The following is a 13,139-nucleotide window of genomic DNA, read 5'->3' on the forward strand; positions in this document are numbered from 1 at the left end:
GTGGGAAGAACGGATGTGAAGGTGTGAAATTTGAATACTGAGAGAGTCAGTCGAAGCTGGACCGAGCGATTGAACGGATACGCGTCACAACAGCGTAGTTCGCACAGGCGCGTTCTTCTTTCGGACTGACATCCACCTAATTTTTTAATTCGACCTCAATAAATTAGTTCCCTTAATTTCTTTGAGTGTCTGCTAACACAATCGTTGTGGCTGCTGCTGCTGCTGCTGCTGCTGCTGCTGTACAAAAAAATACACGTTTCGTCTCGCGATAAACCGAAACCGAAAGCGAGGCTGCATCGCTGCATGTCTGCCGCCAGGTGGCCATCGGTATAGTCGTGGTCACGTTTTCCCACCATTTTGTTTTTCAGCGTGTGGCATGGCGGCGGTGCGTCGTCCACGCCAACGGCATTTTCGGACATATTTTGCGACGTATTGAAGTGAACCGTAGTGTTTTGGTGTGCATATTTAACTGCAAATGCGAGTAGTTTCGTTCACTGTTGTCAGTGTGCCGTCTGACATACACACGGAACAGAAGTGGCCCTCGAAGTTCCCTATGAAGCTTTGCGTTCTTTGTTGTCTTCACGACGATGCTCGACCCCCCTCTAAAGGTAAGAGATCTTATGTATTGGCATATGGTGGGTGCAAATTTTAGAACGCATGTTTTACAGAATGTATGCCTGTCATACTGCTGAGCTCGACGTTCAGGAAATTGCAAGCGTTACAGGCTTGTTCGGAGCTCTCCGCCGAGAGCGGTTGCAACACTAACGGGGAGGGGAGAGGGAGGGGGGTGCGCTGAACAGTATAGATAGAGAAATCATTCGATTTACACGATTATAACTGGAAGCCATGCATCCATGTTAGAGATTACTAGCGCATACTCTTTAGGACCTCTGCGTTCTGCCAGATTTAAAATGTAACAAGTTTGAAAGGCAAGGAGAATGCATTTAGTCGATTTTCATGTCGCCCAGAGGTTCCTTCGCGCATGTCAATTTTTACTGTCATAAGCGCTCATGGGCTGTATTTTAGCCCTATGTGATACATTGCGTAAGCACAATGTTTGAGAAAAAATTTTCTCAAATTTGATTTGAGAAAAATCTTCTGCACAGGCATTGGCCGCTGGTTTGTGCATCTGATCGCTTTGCATTTATTTCATTCTGTCTTCAGCTTAAGTGACAACTTATGCCGCACGTTCGGTCTAAAAGTCGTCGGCATAGTAGTAGTAGTAGTAGTAGTAGTAGTAGTAGTAGTAGTAATACTAGCAGTAGTTGTAGTAGTGTTGGCACAGCATGCTGAAGAGTACATAAAAATTTTGATCATGGTAATTTATGCTTCTAGTGATAGATGATTGATTGGCGTGTGATAGGTGATGAAGTGTTGATGCAATTATTTTAATTCATCATTGATGAATTAAAAAATAAATTTGAAATAGAGGGTTTAAAAGCAAGAGAATGCTCAGACAAAACGCTTGATGTTGCTAATTAAGAAAATATAGTGTATTAATGACCAATTTGTTAATTGAAACAAAAAATGAAAATGCATTCAAAGTTGTCAGACTGCTTAGAACGGAAAGCGAATGTTTTGTGGTGCTAAGTATAGGTGTATAAAAGAAAACAATGGGAAGTGAAAAATATTGTCCGTGTGTGAAAAACTGCTGCGTAATAACCTCTACAGAGCTTCTTCTATTTATTCTCCCTTCTGCCACATTTTTGTTCTGGCCGCATTGCTGAGTTGTATTTATGACGGCATTGCATTATGTCTGCAGGACATACCACATGGGAGCTCACAGCACTGAATTTGTGGCAACTGGAAAATATTCAGGAGCGGCATGTGAACCAATGGTGCGTGTTCTGCCTGTAGTACCTCCTTTTAAGTTGGATTATGTGTTCTCCATCCTACATAAATAATGCAATATGTATGTAAGCACTCTAGTAGAACTTTTTGCTGTGTTGGTGCATGTTATGAAATAAAGAAGCGTCAACAATGAACAAGTTCAAATAAGTGTCACGGACAACTTGTATGAAAGAGCACTGAACAAGGGTAGAGGGAGATGCCTTAGTTCGCAGGTCAACGTTTTGACCAGTTGGCTTGTCTTCATCTGGGCGGAGAAATCATCACTGGCAGAGGTTTAAGTACGCTGAAGAAAAGCTGACGAGGAGGAGGGTGCATGAGAAGAAAGTAGGTCAAGAACTGAAAGAAAAATAGAGGAAAAATTTCTTCAGTATGGAATTTTCAGCCTGGAATCTCTTGCTGTGGCCTGAAAAAGAAATAAAAGTGGCAGCAGCAGGAAAAACTACAATGCAGGGTAGATGATTAGTCAGCATAGTCCAGGGTTTCACGGACTACCGTCTGGCAAAAGGCGAACAATGCAGAAACATACATACACTCGCCAAAATGTTCTAAAAAAGGGAAACATGAAATTTCGGGGCCCGTGCGGGTCTCTTGATCACATGGAGCGCTGCGTGGAACTAGGGCAGCTTAAATGCGATAAAATTGGGTAGTGTCCGATTGTAGATCTCTGGAAGATTTCCACGTGTCCTATTAATAGCATAACACGAGGCATGCTCTTAGCAGGACACATGTAAATCTTCCAGATATCTACAATCGGTCACTATGCAATTTTAACCATATTCAAGCCGCTGTCGTTCCGTGCAGCGCTTCATGTTAACAAGGGACCCGTACCAGCCCCGAAACGTGGTTTTTCCTTCTCTCTTTTTTTTTTTTTCAGAAGGTGGGAGCGAGTGTACGCTTGTTTCTGCAGTGATTAGTCGGCACCTAAAGCAGTTTTAGTGCAGACACACTTTTCTTGAAAAGCAACATGCATTCCAAAAGGTCCTGATAACTTATATCTGCAGGGGAACAATTCTCAAAAGCTTTTCCCAAAGGGGGAGAAAGAAAAAGAAACAAAATATTAACAGGACAGTGAACGATATACCTGCCACTGTGGTTAACTGTCCTGTTAATATTCTTTTTTTTATGTCCTTCTCCCCATCTGGAGAAGGCTTTTGAGAATTTTTTTTTTGTGTGTGTGCAGTCGGTGGCCGAGCGGTTAAGGCGATGGACTAGATATCTATGCAGGGTGTTTTGCTGGGCTACTTATTAGTTGTCAACATTATGATATCACAGTGCTGGCTGGCAGATGAGAACAAAATCAAAAGCTTATTTAAACTCTTGCCAGTGATGCCCGCTCTGCCCAAACGAAGGCAAGTCCACTTGTTGAAATGTTGGCTCAACCTGTGAACTGAGGCTTCACCCCTCTACTCTTTTCCAATGCTCTTTCATGCAGTGTAGCAATCTTCTTCCTCTAATTCTACATGGACAACTTGTAGTGGAACTTGTATTCGTTCGTCATTGGCGCTTCGTTATTTCATAGCAATATGTATAACTGTGTACTAAATACCTTATTCATTCTTTGTAGTTGGATTTCAGCCGAGACTTGTTTCAGTCCACTGAATATTATATTGAGCATCAGTGTTCCTTAAGACCCTGCATTAGGTGAATGAAAGGCAAAATATGAGGAGAGGTTATCATTGATGTATATGTCAGCAGACAGAAATGGAGCTTCTCATGGCTTCTTTATTCATGTGTCATTAAATTGGGAATTCTTTAGCACTCTCATAATAGCCATTTACTAATGAATGGCTACGGCTGTTGCAAAAGCTGATTGGTATTGAAATCGTGCTAAAACAAAACGCTAACGCACTATATGCTTACTTTGAGGCCTGTATTTGAAACCAAATATATTGTGAGATATGCAAGGGCCTCAATATGACCAAATTAATTCAGGCTCAATCGTTTACATAATTCATTCAAAAAGGCCAAATGCTGAGGCAAATATAAAGTCCTCATTTATCAGAGGACGAAAGATTTGATTAAGAAACGCCAGAGTATGAAAGCTTTCAATCCAACAGACCAGATCAAATTGGCCGAGATATCAAAGCTAATCAATAAGTGCATGGTGGCCGATATAAGGAAGTATAACATGGACAAAATTGAGCATGCTGTAAAAAACGGGGGAAGCCTTAAAGCGGTAAAGAAGAAATTGGGCATAGGCAAAAACCAGATGTATGCGATAAGGGACAAGGCGGGCAACGTCATCACTAATATGGACAAGATAGTCAAAGTAGCCGAGGAGTTCTATACGGATCTCTACAGTAGCCAAAGTAGTCAGGACCGTAATGAGATCGGCGGTAGGGAAAAAGTCAGACGTTCCACCAGTGACGAAGGACGCGGTCAAGAAAGCACTAGAAACAATGAAAAGGGGGAAATCAGCTGGGGAGAATCAGATAACTACAGATTTGCTGAAGGACGGGGGGGGATATGGTGCTATGGCCACCCTGTATACGCAGTGCCTGGTGTCATCGACGGTACCGGAACCATGGAAGAACGCAAACATTATCCTCATTCACAAGAGAGGGGACTCTAAGGACCTTAAAAATTACAGACCAATCAGCTTACTGTCTGTTACGTATAAGGTATTTACTAAGGTAATCACTAATAGAATCAGGACAACCTTAGACTGCAATCAAGCAAAGGATCAAGCAGGGTTTCGGAAACGGTACTCTACTATCGATCATATCCATACCATCAATCAGGTTAGAGAAAAATTCTCGGAATATAACCAGCCCTTATACATAGCATTCATTGATTACGAAAAAGCATTTGACTCAGTTGAAACCTCGGCGGTGATGCAGGCATTGCGAAATCAGGGGGTAGACGAGTCGTACGTGAAAGTGCTGGAAGATATATATAGTGGCTGCACAGCAACCATAGTTCTGCATAAAGAAAGTAGCAAAATTCCCATAAAGAAAGGTGTTAGGCAAGGAGACACAATCTCCCCAGTACTATTCACAGCTTGTTTAGAGGAAGTATTCAGAGACTTGGAATGGGAGCAGTTAGGGATAAGGGTAGATGGAGAATACCTCAGTAATCTGCGATTTGCTGATGACATTGCCTTGCTAAGCAACTCGGGGGATGAACTGCAAATAATGATTGATGACCTAGACAGAAAAAGTAGAAAGGTAGGCTTGAAAATCAATATGCAGAAGACTAAGGTAATGTTCAACAGCCTCGGGAAGGAACAGCAGTTTATATTAGGTAGCGAAATACTGGAAGTAGTAGGCGAATATGTCTACTTAGGACAGGTAGTAACCACAGATCCGGACCATGAAAAGGAAATAACAAGAAGAATAAGATTGGGATGGAGCGCATTTGGCAAGCACTCGCAGATTATGACTAGTAGCTTACCGGTATCGCTCAAGAGGAAAGTATACAACAGTTGCATCTTGCCTGTACTCACCTATGGGGCTGAAACGTGGAGGCTAACCAAGCGAGTTCTACTTAAGTTGAGGACAACCCACAGGGCTATGGAACGAAAAATGGTAGGGGTAACATTAAGAGATAGAAAGCGTGCAGAGTGGGTCAGAAAAATAACTCAAGTTACCGACATTCTAGTGGAAATTAAGAAGAAGAAATGGACATGGGCAGGACATGTAGTGCGAAGACAGGATAACCGATGGTCGCTGAGGGTAACAAACTGGATTCCAAGGGAAGGAAAGCGTAGCAGGGGGCGGCAGAAAGTTAGGTGGGCGGATGAGATTAAGAAGTTCGCAGGGGCCAAGTGGATGCAGCTAGCACAGAGCCGGGTTAAGGGGAGAAATATGGGAGAAGCCTTCGCCCTGCAGTGGGTATAATCAGGCTGATGATGATGATGATGATGAATTTATGAGAGGTGAGAGTTGGAAGAAAAAAAAAAACCTTTACTGCAACTATAGATGAAGCCACAGCTGGACTCAATTGCTGTATGAAGCTGCTATAACATTCCTAGCGAGCTAATTTGTATGGCACCAAGAGTCTGCATACTAATATGGCCTGAATATCAGTATTATATCATTAAAATAGATAGAACGAAATGAAGGCAATAAGCTACATAAAGTCAAAGGAGACTGAAGAAGGATTGAGGTGCAGCTGCAGTCTGCCAGTGGATGTTTTGACAAGTGAACTTGTCAATGTCTGGGCAGTGGTGTAGTTTGTTTTTGCTTCCCAAGGACTAAGGCGAGCAGGGAAGGAACAAAGAGGTGCTGCCTTGGATATGGCCTTATATTAGCATGGAACTTGAGATCCCATAACCTGAAGAAAATAAAAATTTGGCAGCAGGAGTTAAAGAGCAGTGCATTGTACAAGACAGATAGATGATCTCTTAACCTGAAGAAAATAAACAAATGTTGCTGCAGCACTTAAAGAGCAGTGCATTGTACACAATGAATAGGCGTAAGAAGCAGGTTGGATGTTTGCATGTGTTTGTAGGAGAAAATTGATGATTTTGTAGGTGAATTGCATAGGCCAACTTAGCTGCGAATAGCAGTAGGTACTGTGAGAAACAGATCGCACCGAAGGCAGGGAAGAAAAAGATGGAGGTTCTAGGAAGGCATTGCTGAGGAGTCTGGAGGGTGACATTAAGAAAGGAATAAATAAAGCAGAAAGGAGAGATTTTAACAGAATGAATTATGTTACGCCGCACATGCAAGGAATGAAATGCCAAAAGAAAAGAGACAAATGCAAGACAAAGTGACAAGCACCAACAAACGTTTCAAAAAGCAATGCAGCTCATACTGTAGAGGGGGAACAGTTTTGAAAAAACAGTTGATGAATAGAATAGAGGAATAGAAGATTGTTTGTAGCGCAGGTCATCCTTTAACGCATAAAAAAATGCATATTGACATATTAACGTTATTTACAGGGAAACTTGGTAGACTTGGTAGTTTCTGAACAATATTCCCCTCTAGATACCTTCACCACAACTGCAAGGTATGCAAGGACCAATATATGTATCGTGTGGCTTGGTAATACACCTTTCCTCTCATGCACACACATATTGGGTTTCCTGAAGAATGTATTTCATTAATCTTAGTTGCCATTTTTCTTGTGATATTTGGCAATTGCAGCATCCACAGCAGTGTTAAGACTGCCATTCAGTGGAGAACATGAAGGCATGCTGAAAAAATTTGGATTGCTCAAAATATGTGGCAGCCACTTAGCAGCGGATGCAAAAGAGCAAGGTGTCTATGTGTTTGCAATGTCAGTGCGTGAAAACTATAAGTGGTTAGAATTTTGAGAGCCCTCCACTATTGTGTGTCTCATAGCCTGAGTCGCTTTGGGGTATTAAGTGCCCTAAACCATAAAGAAAAGAAATGTTTGACATCAGTGTGAAGTGGCTGAACTGAAAATCATTATACCATTCATAAACTCTGACTACAAGGCCACTTCTTGCCTGGAACATCATTACGACTTGTAAGTGTACAAAATTAATGCAAAGCAATTCGGGAGAAATGGCAGTCTAGATCACGCCGTGCACTGATGCAGTGAGGTTTCATTGTCACTGCACTATCATGCTTTACTCATGAAGTGATTCCTTGGCAACGGTTTACTTAACAATTTGATATTATTCAGAGAAATATAGGAGCAGATGCCTACTGCGGTCCTAGTTTCTAACATATGGCTGTGATTTGGAGCACTTCCTGAGTGGATATTGTAATCATGCAAGTCTGCTGCTGCATGCGGTAACTGTTGCAAGTTAACATCTCTCCTTTATTTTGCCTTTTTTTTATACTGGTCTCTTTGCAGTTCCTGCATGACTCAACCTTATTGAGAACGATGGGCTTATGGCAGTGCAACAGGGACATGAAAGTGGTTCTCCAGGCTGATGCATTGGTATTGTCCCAAGACACAAGAAATGTGAGTAGTTGCAATATCGAATAAATTGCAAGATTGAGTCATGCACTTTACATTGTTCATAGAAGTAGCAATAGTGGACCGAGCAAGATGGGCTCATAGGCAGCAAGTGGGAGTGAAAGGTGCTTTATGAGAATGATGAGTGTGAATAAAAGCTTATATTGGCCATAGTTGTTTTAGGCATTGGTTTTATGATAACTGAGCTGATATTGGATATGTCTAACCTATTCGAGCATATCCGATTGGGGATGGGGAACATCCAGAATTTGGCCCCCTGGGCCCCCAAATTTCACTTCATCAGTTGCGACCAAAGTCGATTTTGATATTCAGCTTTAACCGAGAATGACAACTTTTGTGTATAAATGATGAGTGATACCTTCAGTGATATCACTACTGGGTGCACGGTAGAAGTAGGTGGTAGAATAGAGAAGATACCGGTAAGCTGTCTAATGAGACTAAATATTTGACTAAGAAATGCCAAAGTATAAAAGCTTCCAAACCAATCGACAATAAAACTGGCAGAGCTATCAAAGGTAATCAACACGTACAAAGTGTCCGACGTAAGCAAGTATTACATAAAGAAAATTGAGCATGTTTTAAAGAACGGGCAGCCTTAAAACGGTGAATCTATGTATCATCCGAAGTAGTCAGGACAGCAAGATTGGCTGTTGTAAAAATCAATCAGACGTTCCACCAGTGACGAAGAACGAGATTGAGAAAGCTTTAGAAACTATGAAAAGGGGGAAAGGAGCTGGGAAGGATCAGGTAACCACAGATTTGTTGTAGACTGGAGGGATACCATGCTAGGAAAGCTAGCCATCCTTTAAGTGTAAGGCCTGAGTCATCAACAGAACTGGAATCATGGAAGATTGTTAACACTATCTTAATTCATAAAAAGGGGAAATCAAGGACTTGAAAATTATAGACCAATCAGCTTACTATCTGGTAAATATAAGGTTTTACTAAGGCAATGGCTAACAAAATTAGGTCAACCTTAGACATTTGTCAAGCAAAAGATCAAGCAGGTTTTCGGAAAGGGTACTACACTTTACTATCGATCATATCCATACCATAGCAAAACATACATTTCAGTTAGTTGGTACATCTTCGAAAACTTTACCAGTGCTGCGATAGGGGACAGAGAGCAGGAACGACAAACGCTACTAAGTGAAGATTATTTGAAAAATACACAGCTATTATACCGACAAGACAACCAGAAGTGCATGTGCTACTCCTCCCCCCCCCAAAAAAAATATATTAGGAATCCAGGTAAGAACTTTTAGCCGTCTATATTTACTTAAGGGATGGTTATGTACGTGTTGCTGTTCTTGTACACCTAATAGGCATCATCCAGTTCCCATGTCAGTTGATCTTGACGTCTGAATAACTTTCGCTCTTTAAAAAAAGAGGTGTGCATGCTTTTTTATTTGACACATTAGGCACACTTGGTTTGTTCAGGTGAGTTTCAGTAATGTAGGGCTAAATTTGACGAAGGAGCACTATTCAAAGGCGTTTTATGTTGGCGTAAGTGCGTGTTCATGAATTTCCCGGTTTGGTCTATATAGTTCTTGCCAAACCTAAAAGGTATGTCAGTGACCACTCCCGCTTCATACGGCACAAACTGCAACTCATGTTCCACTTGGCAGGCATTTTTCCTTTTGCTTCATTTTTGTTTTCATTCTCTGGCTCTTCAGTCAACAACAGCAGAAATTCTTGCTAGCTTATTAGGAGCTGGAAACAGCAATATAATGCCAACTTGTTTACGCCTATGGGATAACTGTTTGATGTATGATGTCACTGCATACTTCTTTTTCTTTTTGCTGGAAGGCCCCTGTGGATCATGTTTACCAAACGACTATCTTTTTCAGGATTTTATTGCAAGCATTTCAAGTGATTCGGAAAGCCGGCTAACCTGAGCCTATGGACCTGCTGCTTGAAACTTGTGTCTAGCATGGACGCATGATTTATTAATAGCTGATCCTAAGCATGCCATTGCTATGCCGCACTTGATTATCTTCAAATGTCCTGAATAATAAATAAAGGCTTTTCTGACCACTGTAGGAAGGAACAACAAACATGATCTTCGTTCCCTTCCATTCAAACATTCAGGAATTGGGGCTAATTTCTGGTATTTTGACTTTTTTCCAAATTTTGATGTTTACTTCCAAAATACGAAATAAAATCAGCTCCAATCTTGGCTGTTGGAAAAGAAGGAAGATCAAATTTGTTGGTTCTTTCTACATATGTCTGAAAAGCCTTTACTTAGTTATCATTTAGAGCATTCGAAGATAGTTAAGTGCGGCATAGCAGTGCCATGCTTATCAGCGATTACTAAATCATGCATCCACGATACAAACAGAAGTTTCAAGCAGCAGGTCCAAAGGCTAAAGTTAGCCGGCTTCCCAGATGACACGATAACACTTGCTTGCAATAAAATCCTGAAAAAGATTGTCGTTTGGTAAACATGATCCACAGGGGCCTTCCAGTAGAGATAAAAAGAGTTATGCAGTGATACCACGCATCCATCATTTATCCCATAGGCTTAAACAAGTTGGCACTAGATATGCGGTTGAGGTATTATTTTCGGCTCCTAATAAGGTAGGAAAATTTTGTGCTTTTTTTGACAGAAGAGCCAGAGAATGAAAGCAAAAAAGAACCAAAAATAGCCGGCCAAGTGGAATATGAGTGGCATTTTGTGCCATGTGAAGAGGGCGTGGTCTATGACATACCTTTTAAATGCGTCAAGAACTGTAATATGGGCCAGACCGAGAAATTTATTAAAACGCAAAATGTCTTTGAATGGTGCTCCTTCACCAAATTTAGCACAGCATTACTGAGACTCACCTGAACAAGCCAAGTGTGTCTAATGTGTCAAAAAAAGCATGTGCTTCTCTTTTTAACCGGGCAAAAGTTATATTCAGATATCAAGATGAATTGACATTGTATGAAGCCTATTGACAAGAACAGCAACACGTGCATAAGCATCTGTTCAGTAAATACACATGAATTAAATTTCGTATTCGGATATATAACTAATGTCTCTTCTTTTTTTTTCTTTTTTTTTACGGGGTAAGGAGCAAGCGCTTGCACTTTTGGTTGTCTTTCGTGAGTATATTGTGTATTTATCACATAAACTGCAGTTGTTAGTAGCGCTTCTCCTTCCTTCGCATCTTTGTCCCCTGTCGCAGCACTGGTATTAGAACAGAATAGCTGATAGAAAAATGCTCGGTATACAACCAGACCTTACACATAGCATTCTTTGATAGAGAATAAGCATTTGACCCAATAGAAACCTCTGCAATCGTGCAGGCATTGCTCACTGCAGAATCTTGGTGTAGACAAACTGTATGTGAAAGTACTGAAATATATCTGTAGTGGCTGTATAGCAACCATTATTCTGCATGAAAGAGGTAGCAAAATTGCAATACAAAAGAGGTGTTAGGGAGGAGACACGACTTCGTTAGTACTATTCACAGCTTGCTTCGAGGAAGTATTCAGACTTGTAATGGGAGCATTTAGGGATAACAGTTGATGGGAACCACCGAAGTGATCTACAATTTGCTGATGACGTTGCATTGTTAAGTAATTCAGGGGATGAACTACAAAAGAAGTTTGGTGACCTAGGCAGGGAAAGCAGAAAGAAAAGTAGGCCTGGAAATCAATATGCAGAAGACTAAAGTACTGTCTAGCAGCCTCGAGAAGGAACAGCTGTTTACAATGGGCAATGAAGCACTGGAAATGGTAGGCGAATATGTCTACTTAGGACAGGTAATAACTGCAGATCCGGACCATGAAAGGGAATTACCTAGGAGAACAAGACTGTAATGGAGTGTATTTGGCAAGTACTAGCAGATTTGACTCGCAGCTTACCGAAGAGTCAGAAAAATAGCTAAAGTTAATGACATTCGAGTAAAAATCAAGAAGAAATGGACATGTGCCGGGCATGTATTGTGGAAATAGGATAACTGATTGTTGCTTAGGGTAACAAACGATTTCAACTACTGGAAAGCATAGCAGGGGATGGTAGAAAGTTAGGTGGGTGGATGAGGTGTACTTTGCGGGGGTCAAATGAATGCAGCTGGTACAGGAAAGAGCTAATTGGAAAAATATGGAGATATGCCTTTGCCCTTCAGTTGGTATAGGCTGGCTGATGGTGCTGTCTAATGTAATTTGAGTATGACCAATTTAGATGACCACATGGTGATTGGGAACCTCCACAATTCGGCCACCTGGACCTCCAAAATTTGATGAAAATCAATGTATGACCTAATTCGAGTATGCCGAATTCTGGGCATAGCTTCAAACAAACTCAGGTCCCATCTGAAATTTAAATTCTATCAATTTTGTCGAAAATTGGTGCCTAATGTTATTTGAGTGTGACCAATTCTGTGATGACTTTAAAATTTAGGTAGGCCATGTCGAAAACTTGGCCAACCTCTGGATTCCTGAAATTTGACCTCATCCAAATTTATCCATATTTTATGTCTAGCTTAATTTCAGTATAGCTGACTCAGTTGTGATTACCAGATTCAATGGGCCACTCCTGGATTTTGGTTTCTTGATTCCCATAATTTCAACGATAGAAAGGGCAACTAAGTAGTGGTTCTAGGCTACAAAACACAGGACTCATAATGGAACGAGGCACGGAACTTGAATGCTTCTGAATTTCGTCACATGATCAGGCTTAAATGCATTACTGTAATCTTTTATTCTAACGCTGTGGCTGAAGCACCATTAGAGGGAAACTCCCTAGTGGTGGAATTGCTCCTCTGATATCGTGACATGAATGTGTGGCCATCTACTAGGGCAATGCATACATTTTAGTCACAGTTTGTCAGCTTCCAGATCATATCACCTTCAGGTAAGTTTATTCCTGCTCTCAGTATTTTTACTGACGCAGCTCTGGTTTTTGGTGGACAGTGAGCAGTAGGATGCTCAGAAGACCTCATTGTCAGCTTTCATAGTGCCTTGTTCTTTCTAAACCAAGCCTGGACCAAAACCTTAAATTTGGCATATTTTTGTGTCTTTATGTACAGACATCCAAGCTGCATGCATCTTTTGCTTGCTGTCCAAACATCTGGATCAACCGAGAGCAGAGGGAGCAACTTCTGTGCCTTTGGTGAGTTAAGCTAGCATTATGCTGTACACAGTGTGTGCTAATTGGAATATTTTTTTGGTATTTAGACCCTCATATACTGTTGAAAGAAATCGTAGTCTCATTTCATTTGTAATATTTGTAATTATTATGTGGAGCCTGAAAGATGCATTTTAGATTTGGACGCATGTTATTTTGTATTTTTGCACATATTATTCGAGCACAGCTATGCAAAAACATTTGAAGATAGTAATCACATTCCTCTGTGCATGAGAATGAAGCATCAGTTTTGATGGTACATTCCTCTTCAGGACTA

The 13,139-nt window shown here is 41.1% G+C and overlaps 1 long non-coding RNA gene across 1 annotated transcript; it reads left to right on the forward strand.

Moving 5' to 3' along the window:
- The first annotated feature begins 439 nt into the window (after positions 1-439).
- Positions 440-12,867, forward strand: LOC146194760 (uncharacterized). The gene is made up of 4 exons (XR_014705476.1): positions 440-608; positions 1,763-1,838; positions 7,621-7,731; positions 12,765-12,867. It is a non-coding gene; the product is annotated as an uncharacterized LOC146194760 (long non-coding RNA).
- The last annotated feature ends 272 nt before the right edge of the window (positions 12,868-13,139 follow it).

The sequence above is a fragment of the Amblyomma maculatum genome, chromosome 3 (assembly GCF_055883805.1).
Source record: "Amblyomma maculatum isolate TAMU_Amacu chromosome 3, ASM5588380v1, whole genome shotgun sequence".
In the NCBI taxonomy this organism is placed as follows: Eukaryota; Metazoa; Arthropoda; class Arachnida; order Ixodida; family Ixodidae; genus Amblyomma; species Amblyomma maculatum.